General features: G+C 43.9%; 1 protein-coding gene across 3 annotated transcripts in view; it reads left to right on the top strand.

The window, feature by feature from the left end:
* Nucleotides 1-1,062: 1,062 nt before the first annotated feature.
* PTP4A2 (protein tyrosine phosphatase 4A2) overlaps nucleotides 1,063-14,981 on the top strand; it is a 35,436-nt gene continuing 21,517 nt past the window's right edge. The window contains exon 1 of one of the 3 annotated variants that reach the window (XM_032246726.1): nucleotides 1,063-1,433. The gene's annotated coding sequence lies outside the window, so the exon portion shown is untranslated. Of the gene's footprint in view, nucleotides 1,434-1,538; nucleotides 1,579-14,981 lie in introns of those variants that run through there. The other 2 variants (XM_032246728.1, XM_032246727.1) reach the window with 2 other exon arrangements.

Here is a 14,981-nt window from a genome sequence, read left to right as displayed (position 1 = left end):
AGGTTGGAAACCTTGAAATTCAGGGTCTCCTCTTTCTGAAGCATTTTTTCTTTTCTTTCTTTCTTTTTTTCCATTTGAGATGGAATCTTGCTCTGTCGCCCAGGCTGGAGTGCAGTGGCCTGATCTTGGCTCATTGCAACCTCTGCCTCCCGGGTTCAAGCGATTTTCCTGTCTCAGCCTCCCGAGTAGCTGGAATTACAGGCGTGCGCCCGCCACTCTCGGCTAATTTTTGTATTTTTAGTAGAGACATGGTTTCCCCATGTTGGTCATACTGGTCTTAAACTCTGAGCTTGTGATCTGCCCACCTCGGCCTCCCAAAGTGCTGGGATTACAGGTGTGAGCCACCACTCCCGGCCTTTCTCAAGCGTTTTCACGTCGACCCTGAAAGAGCTCATGAGGTAGCTGATTATTTCCATTCAATAGTTGATAATACTTGGAGAGAGGGAATCACTTGTCCGCGATCCTGTATCCTGAAAGTCTGAATTCTGGCTTGTCAGGGACCGTTCTTAGGTTGTGTGTGTGTCTTGTGGGCAGAGTGGCGTAGAAATATCCTTCGCGAAGATGCACACGCCATTTATTTGGGGCCTCCAGGAAGAGCAGCCAAGAACTGAGCTGCCCAGGTTCCTACTTCTGAGTTGGAAATCCCCAAGCACAGTACTCGGTGGCCGCCCGGTCCCATCAGGATCTGGCCCCAGGCCCGAAGGCCTGGGAGCGGGAAAGAGCCCTTCGACCTTGTGGGTCACACCTCGGCTACTGGCCCTGGACCCAGCCCAGGTGCGGATGGGCGGGGCGGAGCGTGGGCGAGCGACTCCCCGGGCCACGTTCTGTCCTCCGTAGCCGGGAGTGCTGAGCGGAACGAACCACAAGGAGGAGGAGCGGGGGAGGTGCCCAGGGCAGTGGGTCAGCGCCCCGAGGGCAGGTGGGCGGGCCCAACCGCCCGCGAGCCGGAGGGCCAGCCAGTCAACAAGCGCGGAGGGCGGGCCGGCGGCCCCGCGCGCCGCGCCCCGCAGCGCCCCCTGAGGGGCGGCGGCGGGAGCTGGTTCCGGCTGCGCGCGCAGCGTTGGTGGCGGCGGCGGCGCTATCGGCCGGGCTGTAACCGTCGTCCGTCCAGGAGCGGCTGGAGCGGCAGCGGCGGCCGGGCACGGCGCGAGGCGACGCCACAGGGCAGCGGTGGCAGCGGGGGCAGCGGGGGCAGCGGCGGCAGCAGGAGACGCAGCGGCGGCCGCAGCAGCAGCAGCAAGACGGACTCGTGGAGACGCGCCGCCGCCGCCGCCGGGCCGGGCCGGGTGTCGCGCGCCGAGGCTGGGGGGGAGTCGTCGCCGCCGCCGCCACCGCTACCGCCGCCGCCGCCGCCGCCGAGGTGACTGAGGAGAGAGGCGCCTCCTCGCTCCCGCCGCCGCCGGACTTCAATGCCCAGTCCCCAGCTCGCCAGCGTGAGTGCGCCCCTCCCGGGCGGCCCCTGCGCCGGCGCCCGGGGCCTCGGGGAAGGGGAGGGCGGGAGGCGCCGCAGCCATTAGTGCAGGCCCGAGACACGTCCCCGGAAGGAGGGCCGAGCCGGGCCGGGGCGGGGGAGCGAGGGTGAGTGAGCGAGGGGCGGGTGTGGAAGAGGGAGAGAGCTGTGCGAGCGTGGGGGAGAGAGTGAGTTGGTGAAGGGAGGGTGTGTGTGGGGGACAGGGCTGAGTGTCCGTACGAGGCTGTGGGGGGAGTAGTGGGAGCACGGGGCGGGAGAGAGGGTCGGGGGCCAGTGTCGATGTTGGGGGAGTGTGGGTGAGGGCAGGGGAGGGTATGGGTGTGCGGGGAGCGTGTGGGTTTGAGGGGTGGGAGTAGAATGAGTGTGAGTAAGTGGGGGAGGCGAGAGTTGAGAGAGTGGTAGAGAGCAGGAGTGTGGGGGGAGAACGTGCGTGGCAGCGGCAGGAGTGTGGCAGGGTGTGCCCGCGTGTGTCCAGTGTGTTGAGCAGGCATTCTGGAGGCCCTTCCCCTTGGTCTTTGTGTGTGGCGATAGTGAACCCTGGTGTGTTGGGTTAGGGAGTTCTTTCCAGGAGCATCTTGTCCCTGGGTCCTTAGGTTCAAGTATGAGGAAACGGGGTATAAGTCTCTTACCGCGGCACTATGATCTTCTGGCTTTGGGATTTTCATTTTTCCCCCAGAAAGGATGTGATGTGGTTTTTTGTTGTTTCTATAAATTTTTTTCTTCCAAGTTTCATGACTTCAAAGTAAATTTCCAAGTTTGTCAAGAATGCCATCCCATCCTAGTCTGGGGGACCTGAGAGCTGATGAAAAGAAGTTTGTTTGTTGCCCAAGATCCTACACTCTTGCCTGTAAAGTGTTCAGAAGCATAAACTTTTGTAAAGTACTGCTAGTTTTTCAGGTGAACAGTATTTTATTGTTAGGTAAATTGAACTGTAGGCTAGTTTATTATTTTCTGGAATTTGTCAAGAAATTTGCGATGACTAGCAGTTCTAGCATCACTGTAGGCATTAAGCCAATGCTTGTCTGTCTGGAGTCACCAAACTACAACCACTGCTGAGTTGGAATATGGTACTTGCTGTCATGCTCTGTAATGGAGAGTAGTTTCAGAGGGAAGTGAGTGGTTATGCCTTGCTGAGTGTGCAAAAGGAAATTAAGGATGCAGAATGACACATTATCAGGTCTTCAGAATCACTTGCCAGCACACTATTGTATTGGTGAAGATGGTGAGAAATTGTTTGCTGGTATTCTGATCTTGACATTTTTAAGTTTCATAGTGAATGGACTAATTACTGTCATGGACTTTTCCCATTCTTGTGTTGTAAAAGTTGAGATTCTTGATGAAGAGTAGTACCTTGATAGGGATTTTACACTTGGATATAATCTTTTTTTTTTTTTTTTTTTCTTTTTTTTTTGAGACAGAGTCTCGCTCTGTCACCAGGCTGGAGTGCAGTGGCACGACCTCGGCTCATTGCATTGTCTGCCTCCCGGTTTCAAGCAATTCTCCTGCCTCAGCCTCCCGAGTAGCTGGGACTACAGGTGGGCACCACCGTGCCCAGCTATTTTGTATTTTTAGTAGAGACAGAGTTTCACTATGTTGGCCAGGATGGTCTCCGTCTCTTGACTTCTTGATCCGCCTGCCTCTGCCTTCTAAAGTGCTGGGATTACAGGCATGAGCCACTGCGCCCGGCCCACTTTGATATAATATTAAAAATTATGTTAATTAAAAAATAATGTCTCTTAGCTGGGCGCGGTGGCTCACGCCTTTAATCCCAGCACTTTAGGAGGCTGACATGGGTGGATCACTTAAAGACCAGTCTGGCCAACACAGTGAAACCCCATCTCTACTAAAAATACAAAAAATTAGCTGGGTGTGGTGGCAGGCACCTGTAGTCCCAGCTACTGAGGAGGCTGAGGCAGGAGAATCACGTGAACCAGGGAGGCGGAGGTTGCAGTGAGCACTCCAGCCCAGGCAACAGGGCAAGACCCAGTCTTAAAAAAAAAAAAAAAGATGTCTCTTAGAAGTTGGTAGGTTTTCAATATAAGCAAAGAATAGTGTGGTCCTTTTTTTTTTTCTCTCTTGGGAGGTGGAGTCTTGCTGTGTCTGTTGCCTAGGCTTCCCAGGTTCGAGTGATCCTCCTGCCTCAGCCTCTCAAGTAGCTGAGAATACAAGTGTGTACCACCACACCCGGCTAATTTTTGTATTTTTAGTAGAGATGGGGTTTCACCATGTTGGCCAGGCTGGTCTCGAACTCCTGACCTCCAATGATCCACCTGGCTTGGCCTCTCAAAGTGTTGGGATTACAGGCATGAGGGTGGTCCTTTTGACAGTGAACATAACAGAATTACAGGCAAAATTATTGATGTGTAATTAAAAGTCAGAAATTATGTTTTTTGGCTGGGTGAGGTGGCTCCTGCCTGTAATCCTAGCACTTTGGGAGGCTGAGGCAGGAGGATCGCTTTGAGCCTAGGAGATCAAGACCAGCCTGGGCAACATGGTGAAACGTTTCTACAAAAAATTAAAAATTAGCCAGGTGTGGTTCTGTGTGCCTGTAGTTCACACTACCCTGGAGGAGGCTGAGGTGAGAGGATTGTGTGAGCCCAGGAAGTGAAGGCTGCAGTGAGCCAGTGAGACCCTCTCTCAAAAAAATAAGAAATAGTAAATAGTATTGTTACTATTTAGCGAGGGAAGGGATTAATTAGTATTAGTTGCCCACAGTGCTGCAGGTGCTTTTTATACTCATTTAATTCTCACAACTACAGGAAATGTGGTAGGTGTCTTCATTTGCATGCATTTGGCTTACTTGAATCACTTCTGTTTGCCAGGCACTAGGGATACAGTGATGAGCTCCCATGGGTTTACAGTGGTGAGATGAAGAGATACAGAAACTCAAAAGGTTAAGTAACTTGTCGCAGGTCACACAAATAATAAGAATTAGTGCTGGATTAAAAATCCAGGTCTTCGACTCTAAAGCCCTTGATTTTTCCAGTATATCATATTACTCTGTCAGTAGCTCGTCTTATATTGAGGTTTCTCATCCACACGATGACCTAGCAGCTTGTATTCATGAGAGCTGTTAAAACTAATGGAAAAGACTGAATGGCTGGAGGCAAGGGCATCATTTAGGAGATGCTGACTGGAGGCTCTTTGGGGCCCAAGCTAGGCTTTTACGTGGGAGGAGATTCTGCCTTGCAAGGCTCTTGGGGCCCATGGGTGTGTGCTTTGAGACAGTTTTTATGAGGCACCTGGGATATGTCTGGGTGAGGGAAGTCTGATTAAAGAAATGCAGCAGCCTTTTATGTTTTTTATTTTTTGGAAAAAGAGGAGAATATATTTATTGGGGCCAAGAGTGAACCAGAACTTGTTACTATATGAAAGTTTCTCTGTTGAGCTGTGTAGGACACTTAAATCAGAAGGCATGAGAAAATAACATGTGAGAGCACTTTGTTAATTATAAATTGAACTACAGATTCAAAGTATTATTACCACTAAGATCTTTCTACTAGGGCAACAGATTTCATAGCTGGAAAAGGCTGGCATTTTAGAACACCTTTATAAATGAAAAATAGTTTTGAACTGCTGAACAGGGTATTTTCTGACTCAGAACAGCAAGTCAGGCCACTCCCTCTGTGAGTCAGTCAAGTAATATTTAATTTGAACAAACCAAATTTATAGGCAGAAACCATTTACAACATCATTGAACTTTGTAGCTCTAGGAAGAGTAAATGTTTGAATACTTTCGTATATAGCTTTTAAAAAAGTGTGGGAGATGGGGCACGGTCGCTTATGCCTGTAATCCTGGAACTGGAGGCTGAGACGGGTGGATCACAAGGTCAGGAGATAGACACCATCCTGGCTAACATGGTGAAACCCTCTCTCTACTAAAAATACAAAAAAATAGCCGGGTGTGGTGGCATGTGCTTGTAATCCTAGCTACTTGGGAGGTTGAGGCAGGAGAATCGCTTGAACCTGGTAGGTTGCAGTGAGCCGAGATTGAGCCATTGCACTCCAGCCTGGGCAACAGAGTGAGACTCCGTCTCAAAACAAAAAACAGTGTGAAAGCCCCATATATAGTTTATTTGAAAAAAATTTCAAACAAGGTAAATTAGATTTAATTTTCTTAAGAATTAACTTTTTATTCATTTTGTCCTGTAAAGATAGTATTTCCTTATGCAGTAATTAAGGAATACTTTACAATTTTCAGACACAAAGTTGAAATTTAGGGATTTATTTTACAGTGTTTGACTATACTTTTTCCTTTTTGTTGTAATGTGGGGTTCGTAACCAGTGAAGCCTCTAGAAAATGCATTTATAATAAGATTCAGAGGAGCAGTTCGTAGCTTTTGGTCTTGGAACAATGAAACTTAAGTTTTTGTGAAACTAAGTTTGGTTGATTTATTTGAGTGCTATTCCATCAGGTACATTATTTGTTGACTAGAAGATGGAATCTTTAATATTTTTAGTAAGAATCAGGATCCATAGTTTTAACATGGTGGACTTAGTTATGTTTATTGAATACAGTGATGGTAGAGATATTAGGGTACTGGTAAAGTGCAGTATTACACTTTCAGGCTTTAGGTTTCCACATTTCTTATGCCAAAACATATATCATCTCATTTAAAACTCAATAATCCTGTAAGTATTCTTTTAGCTTTATGGATAAGGAAATTTATAGATTAATTTTTTTTTTCTTTTTTTTAAGACAGAGTCTTACTCTGTCTCAGGCTGGAGTGCAGTGATGCTATCTCAGCTCACTGCAGCCTCCACCTCCTAGGTTCAAGCGATTATCCTGCCTCAGCCAGGATTACATCGTGTACCACCACGCCCAGGTAATTTTTGTATTTTTAGTAGAGATAGGGTTTTACCACATTGCCCAGGCTGGTCTCGAACTCCTGAGCTCAGGCGTGATCTGCTCTCCTCAGCCTCCCAGAGTGCTGGGATTTCATTGCTAAATCGCAAGTTTTAGAATCTCAGTTAAAGAGTATCAGTAAATAAATAGCAGTGAATAATTTTTTTTTCTTTTTGGGGGTTTAAAGTACTTAAACCTGTTGAACAGTGGATGCTACCAGTTACTTTGGGAGATGGTGATTTGAGTCTCTTAATCTGTGAAATGTTAGAAAAGTCTTGGCCAGGCACAGTGGCTCATTTTGGGAGGCAGACGCAGGAGGATCACTTGAGGCCAAGTGTTTGAGACCAGACTGGGCAAAATACAGACACCATCTCTACAAAAAGTACAAAAAAGTAGCCAGGCATGGTGGCATGAGCCTTCTGTTCTAGCTACTTGGGAGGCTGGAAGGATCAGCTTCCTGAAATGAAGGATCACTTGAGCCTGGGAGGTCAAGGCTGAAGTGAGCTGAGATTGCACCACTACACTCTAGCCTGGGAGACAGAGTGAGACCCTGTCTTAAAAAGAAAAAGTCTTCTCGCCGTTTTCTTTTTTTTTTTTCCTTTTTTCGCTTTAGAGATGGGATTGATTTCTCCATGTTGGTCAGGCTGGTCTCGAACTCCTGACTTCAGGTGATCTGCCCGCCTCGGCCTCCCAAAGTGCTGGGATTACAGGCGTGAGCCACCGCTCCCAGCCTTCTTTTTGCCATTTTCATCTTTGAATTATTACTATGTATAGAAATGTCAGGTGGCTTTCTCTCATTATCCTTTGTTTTATTGGCTAAACCTCATTCTGTTGGTTCTCTTAACTCCCTGGTCACTGTCTTGGCACTTAAAGCCTTTTAGGTTGCTTGGTGTAGAGCTGAGGTGCATACTGTTTGAAAATCTTTTGGTCTTTGGAGTGGTAGAGGTTTATGCTTAACCAGAAACTGTCACTATCTCCCTGAAAGAAGCTGCACAGCAGTGCTGGCTGTCTGCTTTCCATAGTTCCCCATTGAGGAGTTACCAGGACTCAGGTGAGAGAATGACTCCTTTCCTGCACTGTTTGTTCAGTCAGTGTAGATTTATAGGACACCAAAATCTTTCCCAGAAAAATGACTATGAGGAGTTGACAGATTGTACCAATATTTTTTATGTGACTTGAATATAGATGGTTTTTGTTTGCCTATACTGATTTTCTTGCCCACAGGTTATGTTAACACAGCATCCACTTACGTTTAAGTGGCCTAGAAACTAAATTTCATCATTTGATTATAAATTTACATTACACAATGTTGGCTTTTTTTTTTTTTTTTTTTGATATGGAGTCTCAATTTGTCGCCCAGGCTAGAGTGCAGTGGTACAATCTTGGTTCACTGCAGCCTCTGCCTCTCGGATTCAAGTGATTCTCCTGCCTCAGCCTCCTGAGTAGCTAGGATTACAGGTGCATGCCAGCATGCCTGGCTACAGGGCTTTTTAAATTTTTGAGAATTTTAAGATTAGCCTTTTTTTGTGACCCTTTCTTTGCTAGTTGAGCCTGGTTTGAAAAAATATTTTGAACATTAGAACAGTCTTTACCTTTAGAGAAGTGGTGTGTTTAATTCCTCTCATAGTATTTTTTATTTGAAATTTTATTCTTCTCAAAATGTTAATCTTTTGGCATAAAATGTACACATGATATATTTGTTTTAGCAGGTCAGATAAACTACTTTATATTTTTATTTCTCCAGTGGTCAAATATGTTGGCTGTTAACTAATGTATTGTTTGACAGGAATTCAAATTCACAATTAGGTCTGTTTTCTTCCAGTTGTCCTTTAGCTTTTGTTAAAATTTGACCATCTTTTTATTTTCCCCACTGTTTTACAAGAAACATTCACTGGGTTGTATCACCACAGTATTTGTAAGTTGGATTTATATACAAATGTTGATATGTGTTCTTTTTAGCAGCAGAACAAATTGTTGTGTTTGTAATTTCCATTATTGGTGAAAAGCCTTCCATTAGGGAATGGAGTGACTGGTTAGTGCAGAAGGATATGAGTCACCAGTAGGATTTGTCAGCAAATAGAGAAGGATATGATGGAGAAACAATAGATTCTAGTCACATTTTCATTCCACATGTGTGGTTACAAACAAGTTTCCTTTTGGTGATTAATTTAAATTATGCAAATTGGGTCTTTCTGGGTGAAAAGTACTTTAAATGTAAGTCATAGACTATATTCTCAATTGTTTTCTCAGTCAGGTGGGATCTTCATTTGGAGGTCATCAACAGGTAGAATTTAGTTAAATTCGTTATCTGTTGACTGTTGATTTAGTAAGTTGAAGGAATGTTTTTGTTAAGTTTTTTGGTAATTACGGAGCTTCTTGCTCAGTAGATCAGAGGAGGCCCGTAAATATGGCAGTATTTACTCTCTCAGTGAGCAAAGAGTTGCTCTCTTACTACTACTATGCTTTTTTTTTTTTTTTTTTTTTTTAAAAAAAAAAGACAAAGTCTCGCTCTGTCTTCCAGGCTGGAATGCAGTGGCATGATCTCGGCTCACTGCAACCTCCACCTCCTGGGGTCAAGCAATTCTGCTACCTCAGCCTCCCAAATAGTTGGGACTACAGGTGTGTGCCACCATGCCTGGCTAATTTTTAAATTTTTAGTAGAGACGGGGTTTCACCTTTTTGGCCAGGCTGGTCTTGAACTCCTGACCTTGTGATCTGCCACCCTCAGCCTCCCAAAGTGTTGGGATTACAGGAGTAAGCCACCGCACCTGGCCTCTCACCTGGCCTCTGCTTTTAAATTCCTAAGAGCTTTTATTGCATTTGAATTGTTCTGAAATTCTCAACCTGGTCAAGGGTTTCCTGAAGACTAAGTATCTTTCTCAGGTCACACTACCATGGTTCTTCACTGTTTCTACCATTTTTCTATCATAAAAGTTTTACCTTTCTTTACAAGTCATAATCCTACTCCATTCTTCTCATGCTTTCTTTGTATTTTTTTTTTTTTTTTTTTGAGACGGAGTTTCGCTCTTGTTACCCAGGCTGGAGTGCAATGGCGCGATCTCGGCTCACCGAAACCTCCGCCTCCTGGGTTCAGGCAATTCTCCTGCCTCAGCCTCCTGAGTAGCTGGGATTACAGGCACGTGCCACCATGCCCAGCTAATTTTTTGTAGTTTTAGTAGAGACGGGGTTTCACCATGTTGACCAGGATGGTCTCGATCTCTTGACCTCGTGATCCACCCGCCTCGGCCTCCCAAAGTGCTGGGATTACAGGCTTGAGCCACCGCGCCCGGCCTTTCTTTGTATTTTTAAAATATATGGTGTTAATATGAAAACTTAAATGTCAATCGAGTATTTTTCCACCCATGTTGATTCTTGGAGCTTGATCCTGGATAGTGTTTGTCTCATGTGCACACATCTCTGCAAAGAGTGGCTGTGTTGCATTTTGGTATCATTCAGAGGTGTTCCTCATCTCAGTAAACATTTGGAGGAAAAGGACAAGAAAGATTGAATTTTGCAGCCTAGCATGGTGGCTCATGCCTGCAATCCCAGCACTTTGGAAGGCCAAGGCGGGCGGATCTCCTTAGATCGAGAGTTGGAGACCAGCCTGACCAACATGGAGAAACCCTGTCTCTGCTAAAAATACAAAATTAGCTGGGCATGGTGGCATAAGCCTGTAATCCCAGCTACTTGGGGGGCTGAGGCAGGAGAGTTGCTTGAACCTGGGAGGCAGTGAGCCGAGATAGTGCCATTGCACTCCAGCCTGGACAACAAGAGCAAAAACTCTGTTTCAAAAAAAAAAAAAAAAAAAAAAAAAGATTGAATTTTGCATTCTTTAATTGGGAAGAGAAGGAAGGTGAATCCATGCTGAATTAAGCTAGTGAGTAAAGAGTAACTCCTTGACATGGCATTATAGAGGTATTTCACCATTTTTGTTCTATGTTCATATGTAGTATGAAATATTTTCACTGTTGGTTTTTAAAGATTGTGAATGTTACTGTGCTTTGTGAAAATATGCCATAATTGGACAATCAGTGGATAGACAGTACATTTTAAAAGGCCACCAGCAGTTTCAAATAGAATGATTTGGATTCTTGACTGTTAATGTTTGTATTACATTCAGTACACAAACATATCTGTGAGCTATAATGTGATTTATAAAAAGCAAGTTTAGGAGAGGAAGTGAAGTATAATTTACCCAATTATAGGGGAAACTTGGACCAGAGTGCCTGAACAGCAGAAAAATTTCTGGGGCTCAAACAAAATAATTTATGCTGACAGGATGTATTTTGGGTTGTTTTTATTCTGTGTCTTGTTTATAGAGAGTTTCCCTCCCTCTCTTTGGGGGTTAATACTGGAACAGGACCTTTAAATATGCTCAATACATTTGACAAAATGGTGAAATGAAAGAGTTAAGCTGACCTATAAACTACTAAGTTCTGAAATACAGTATATTTTAAATAATGCAAACAGCGTGGAAGTTTTTGCTTTGCATGCTACTCCTGTGCTGTAGGTTATTTTGAAAGGTGATTCAAATAACCTTTCCCAAGTATCTATTTTGCAACTTCAGGGAACTTGCAGCTGTTACAGTCATTCTAACTGTCCTGATATAGCTCAGAAAACATGTCAGTGTGGTGTTGACAGGCTGAATCCAGGTGTTCTTTTGGATTTTTACTACTGAATTTGCTTTATTACAATTGAAGTTCAGAATCTTAAATTATTTCTTTATTAATGAAATTATTGATTCACTGGTTCTTGGGTTAATGTATGTATAGTGATGTTGGAAACTAAAATGGTTTAAGACTTAAATTGTTCTCTGGGAGAATAACAGCCTTTTGAAATTAAAGAAAGAAGGATGGGAGGAGGAAAGAAAACAAATGTTATGATTTAACTTTCTGGGGAAGCAACTGAATTGGAGATAGTTCTTATTCTTCAGAAGGTTACCAGAGTTATTTAGGAAAAGAATGTTCTTAAACTTTATAATAAAGAGGCTTGGGAGTCTTAAAATGCACATACACTAAAGTCTTTTTTTTTTTTTGAGATGGAGTTTCGCTCTTGTTACCCAGGCTGGAGTGCAATGGCGCGATCTCGGCTCACCGCAACCTCCGCCTCCTGGGTTCATGCAATTCTCCTGCCTCAGCCTCCTGAGTAGCTGGGATTACAGGCACGCGCCACCATGCCCAGCTAATTTTTTTGTATTTTTAGTAGAGACGGGGTTTCACCATGTTGACCAGGATGGTCTCGATCTCTTGACCTCGTGATTCACCCGCCTCGGCCTCCCAAAGTGCTGGGATTACAGGCTTGAGCCACCGCGCCCGGCCCACTAAAGTCTTTAAATATAAACCCCATAGAGAAGATAGCCATGATACTTTTGTCACAAAAGTATGGATGACTAGAATCCATTTAGTAGAACTATTTAATGTAATTTTAAAAAGATTAATTGAAAACAATTAGATTAATACTCAACATTAGGATTGTGCTGTTAAGATTTTTTAATGTGATTACCAGTACTATTCAAATAATTTTTTTAGAGAAAGTAAAAGTTGATCATAGCACTGTTAACCTGCATTTAAATTTTATTTATGAAAGAAAAATACCATTTTTGGACAAGAGATTCATTTTGAGAATTGCAAATCTTTAGAGGAAAAATGGGAGTACAAAATTGAAAAGTAAATATTTTCAAATGTGGCCTGAAAATATTTAATGTAATTTTTGTCTTATAGTTATTTGTAGAGGTAGAAATTACTAGAAAAGGACAGCTGTTAATCACCAGGGTACATGTACATCTAAAAACCACTCCCTTTTCATTTGGGTGGAACAGGGCCTCAGTGAATAACTGTTACTATTCTCAGAAACAGGTGCGATTGTTGACTAATTGCTTTCCTTATCTTTCAGAGTGGCTGGCCATGTATCTTATATTGGTTTTGAAACGTTAAGACATTTTCCCACCATCAAGGTCATGATTTCTTTTTATAGAACTGATTATTGATTTCTGTACTGGAACTTGTGTCTCGAGTTCCCTCCTTAAATGAGGAAGTGTAAAAGTGGGAATAACCAAGAGAGTAACTATAAATTTTTTTTTTTTGAGAAGGGCAGTGGCGTGATCTCAGCTCACTGCAACCTCCACCTCCTGGGTTCAAGCAATTCTCCTGCCTCAGCCTCCCAAGCTGGGACTATAGGCCTGTGCTACCATGCCCAACTAATTTTTGTATTTTAGTAGAGACAGTTTTGCCATGTTGACCAGGCTGGTCTCGAACTCCTGACCTCAGGAGAGGTCAGGTGATCTGCCCGCCTTGGCCTCCCAAAGTGCTGGAATTACAGGCATGAGCTACCATACCTGGCTGAATTTTTTTTTTTTTTTTTTACAGTTAGAAAGCATCTTGTTTTTGGGATATTTACTGACATTTTGATCCTAATTTGTGTAGAATTGAATTGATAACTGTTTATCAGTTTCCTAGGACTGTAGTCATTGTGGGTAGGGAGGGAAACTAGTACTAATTTAAATCTTCTAAGTTTCAAGGAGCTAGATTATTCAATTTTAGTTTGATAAATGGAACAGTAGAGGGATAAACAGGTAGGTAACGGAGAGGCTAGATAGAACATACTTGAATTGAAAGTAGGTCATAAGAGATTATTAAATTTTCAGTTTGAGACCAGTTAACCAGAAGATGAGTGTTTAATTAGTAAAGGTTAGGCTTTTTTTTCTTTTTCCTTTTTTTTTTTTTTTGTTCTTCTTATTTCTCTTTTTTCTTTCTAAAGAAGAAAGATTTTTTAGTTTACAAGTTTTCAGACACTTTTCCCCAAATGATCAAAATGCAACAGGTACAGTAGCACTTTGCAGAGGAATTTCCCTACTACTTTGATGGTTGAGAAGATTTTACAGTCTATTGTCTGAGTAGTCTCTGAATATTAAGTTAGTCTTACACAGGTTCTATAGTTACTCAGAGCCTTGAGTCTTTTTCATAAATTCTGTATCCAGTCTGTGGACAAATCCCCCATCAAAATATATCTTGAAACTAACCCTTTCTTATTCTTTCTACTGCTGTTACTCTGGTGTAAGCTACCATTATCTCTACTAGTCTCCATGCTTCCACCCTTACCATTTTTGTAATGTCTCCACATAGCAGATAAAGTGATCCTTTGTAAAACCTAAGTTGTCACTCTCCTTTTTTCAGCTTTTACATTAGGTTCAGCGTGTACATGTGCAGGTTTGCTACATGGGTAAATTGAGTGTCGCTGGGGTTTGGTGTATACAAATGATTTCGTCACCTTCTCACCGGGTAGCAAGCATAATACCTAATGAGCAGTTTTTCAGCCCCTACCCTCCTCTCACTCTCCACCCTCAAGTGGGCCCCAATGTCTGTCGTTCCCCTCTTTGAGTCCATGTGTATTCAGTGTTTAGCTCCCACTTGTAAGTGAGAACATGTGGTATTTGGTTTTCTGTTCCTCCGTTAATTTGCTTAGGATAATGGCCTCCAGCTGCATCCATGTTGCTGTAAAGGACATGATTTCATTATTTTTTATGGCGTTGAGTTGTCACTCTTGAGTGAAACCCTCCATTGGCTTCATTTGGAGAGGCATCGTTCTCTGACCAAAAGTCAGATGCTTTTAGTGGCTTGTAAGGCTCTCTTATTTCTGACTCTCTTCATTCCATTGTTCTTTCTGTTCCAGTAGCACTGGCTCCCTTGTTCCTAGCATACTCCAAGCTTGTCCCCACCTCATAACTTTTGCAACAATTGATCCTCTGCCTAAAATGCTCTCCAAGTACCTGTTTGGCCCACACTTTCAGCTTTTGGATAAAAAGTCACTTTTTTCAGAGAGCCCTTTTCTGTTAGCCTTATTTAAAATTGGAATCCGCCCCTCTCTGGCACTGCTAATTCCTCTACTTCAAAGTTTTCTCCAGAGTAGTGACTTTCTTTTTTTGAGACAGAGTTTGGCTCTTTCACCAGGCGCCAGGCTGGAGTGCAGTGGCTCGATCTCGGCTAACTGCAACCTCTGCCTCCCGGCTTCAAGCAATTCTGCCTCAGCCTCCCAAGTAGCTAGGACTACAGGCACGAGCCACCACACCCAGGTAATTTTTGTGTTTTAGTAGAGACGGGGTTTCACTACGTTGGCCAGGATGGTCTCGATATCTTGACCTGCCCACCTCGTGAGGTGATCTGCCCACCTCGGCCTCCCCAAGTGCTGGGATTACAGGCGTGAGCCACTGCGCCTGACCAGCAGTGACATTTTTATTCCTTTTTTTCTGCTCAGTAAAGTGTAAGATCCATCCTGATAGGAATTTTTGTTTTGCTTACTGCTCTTGAACTTGTAAGGGTATGGAATCCAGGCGCAGTGGCTCACACCTGTAGTCCCAGTACTTTGGGAGGCCAAGGCTTGTGGATCCATGAGGTCAGGAGATCGAGACCATCCTTGCTAACACTGAAACCCCATCTCTACTAAAAATACAAAAAATTAGCCGTGCATGATGGCACTTGGCTGTAGTAGTCCCAGCTACTTTGGGAGGCCGAGGCAGGAGAATTGCTTGGGAGGCCGAGGCAGGAGAATTGCTTGAACCTGGGAGGCGGAGGTTGCAGTGAGCTATGATTGCACCACTGTATTCCAGCCTGGGTGACAAAGTGAGACTCCGTCTCAAAAAAAAGAGGAAAAAAAAAAAAAAAAAAAGAG

The sequence above is a fragment of the Sapajus apella genome, unplaced genomic scaffold (genome assembly GCF_009761245.1).
Source record: "Sapajus apella isolate SASKATOON/1434 unplaced genomic scaffold, GSC_monkey_1.0 scaffold62, whole genome shotgun sequence".
NCBI classification, from domain to species: Eukaryota; Metazoa; Chordata; class Mammalia; order Primates; family Cebidae; genus Sapajus; species Sapajus apella.
Note: the sequence above shows the minus strand (reverse complement) of the source record. Positions and strands in the feature narration are given on the sequence as shown.